The sequence below is a fragment of the Rhineura floridana genome, chromosome 5 (assembly GCF_030035675.1).
Source record: "Rhineura floridana isolate rRhiFlo1 chromosome 5, rRhiFlo1.hap2, whole genome shotgun sequence".
NCBI classification, from domain to species: domain Eukaryota; kingdom Metazoa; phylum Chordata; class Lepidosauria; order Squamata; family Rhineuridae; genus Rhineura; species Rhineura floridana.
In genome coordinates, this window is record NC_084484.1 from 182,081,394 (window position 1) to 182,083,744 (window position 2,351).

Here is a 2,351-nt window from a genome sequence, read left to right on the forward strand (position 1 = left end):
GACAGAGTAGGAGCATTGCATAAGTTTGCAAAGGTAGCAGGGAATTTTCTCAACAGGAAGAATTCACATCTGGCTAAATTAAACATTGTGTGCGGTTTCTGCTAGCCATCCCCGTGATATTATTTTTGAAAGGACCAAGGAATAAAGGCAAAATGCTCAGAACCAGCCTTTGGAATGGAGCTCTGGATTTATATCATTTTGGCCAGCCAATGACACAATTCAGACCTAGCCTATCTTTAGTTACTCTGGACATTTCTCCAGAACTTCAGCCTGAAAGAGACTTCATGCTGCTAACCCCTTTTGGCACTGGATTTGTGCCATCCTCTCTTTGCCCTGATTTGCACATCTCTCTTAAAGTGCTTCTGAGCTTCCCTCGTTGCTGTTGGTGTGCGTGTGTGAAAGTCACAGTTGCATTTTTAATTTTTTTTATTTAATATTTGATTTATATCCCACCTTCCTCCCAGCAGGAGCCCAGGGCGGCAAACAGAAACGCTAAAAACGCTTTAAAACATCATAAAAAGACCTTAAAATATATTAAAACAAAACAACATTAAAAACATTTTTAAAAAATGCTTATAACATGTCTTTTAACTGGCTGATGGCCATGCAGGAAAAGGAATTTACAGTCACATTTCAGTCATTTTTATGTCACCTATGAACAGGTGCATTCTATCTGAGCTGAAGGTTTTATCTTCCACTCACCGTTTTTATCACACAGGTGCATGTACAGCTTTTTACAAACAGTTTACTCCAGGTGTAGTTAACCGGGGGTCCATGGACCCCTAGGGGTCCGTGAATGGGGTGCAAAGAGCAATAAAATAATTGTATTTATTTATAAGGGTCCGTAGCTTTTCCCAGATTCTCCAAGGGGTCCATGACCCCCCAAAGGCTAAGAACCACTGGTTTAATCTCTCCTTTCTGTATGGGAAAGAGGGGAGGGGGAACCTTGCCAGTTTCACCAAAGTTGGGAGGAGAAATTCCCCCAATATAGGGAAAATTGTCCCCCAGCATTGGTGAAACTGGCAAAACAGAGTATCTGCTTTGCATACAGTTCAGTCCTCAGCATCTGCTGGTGGGGCTGGGAGAGATTCCCTGCCTGAAGTCCTGGTGAGCCGCTGCCGGTCAGTGTAGTCTATACTGAGCTAGATGGGCCAATGGTCTGACTCAGTATAAGGCAGCTTCCCAGGTTCCACCATTACTGCTGCTTCCTCTAGAAAGGAAACTGGGGCATGGGGCTTTTCCCTTCCCCTTTTCATAAGGCCCTGTGTATACATCAGCACTAGTGTGCACAACGACCCTTCATTTTGACACTAAAATTTTGACACAGTCTGCATCTGTGTTAGAATTGGTTAATATGTGTTTTTTTAATAATATGTTTTAACCCTTTTTAAAGATGCTTTTAAAGCTTTTTTAAAATGTTTTTAATGTTGTTTTGTTTTTATGTATTTTAAAGTCTGTTTTTATGATGTTTTAAAGTTCACAGGATGAGAAGGCTTGTCCTGCCAAGGGTGGCCAACCTGTGGCCCTCCAGATATTGTTAGGACGCCAGCCCCCATCAGCTCCAGCTGGAGCATGGCCCATGGTCAAGGGACGATGGAAGCTGTAGTCCAACAACATCTGGAGGGTCATAGGTTCCACGCCACTGTGCTAAAGCATTCCCAAGACTCTGCATGCGTCTCCTTTCTGGTTTTCCATTTCTGCCGCACATGAGTGGTGAGAACTGGGAAACTTTCCACTTCTCACCGGCTTGGTCTCAAGGGGCAGAGACAACTACGAACATGCAACCGGAAGCTAACCTAAGGTGAGCCCCAAGAGAAGAAAGCCGCAGCACATGCTTTGGATGCCCACACAAGTTGCCTTGGCTCAGTCCCTAGTTTAGCCTTCCTCAGCCTGGTGCTCTCCAGATGTTTGGAGAGCAACACCCATCAGCCTCAGCCAGCATAGCCAAAGGTCAGGGTTGAGGAGAGTGGCAGTCCAATGCAACATCTAGAGGGCACCAGGTTGGAGAAGGCTGCTGTATAGCACCAGCTGGTGAGGGGATTGAAAGTGGTTTGAGAGAGGCAGTGTTTTTCATAGTGTATACACTAGGGATGGGTGAGAATTTCGCTTCAGTTCAAGCGGAAATTATCAGATCCGTACTTTTCAAAACGATATGACAACCAAAACACAGCCATGCTTCAAAACTCGCATTTATTAGAATTTTGGGATGCAGTTTGCCAACGAAACAATTTTTACAAAAATGCATTTATTAAGGGAAAGTGTGCATAAAATGAATACATGAGCGAGAATAACAGGCAAAAAGGCACGATGTGATGAGAAACGGCTTCCAAAAATGTGAACCTTTGTCAAAA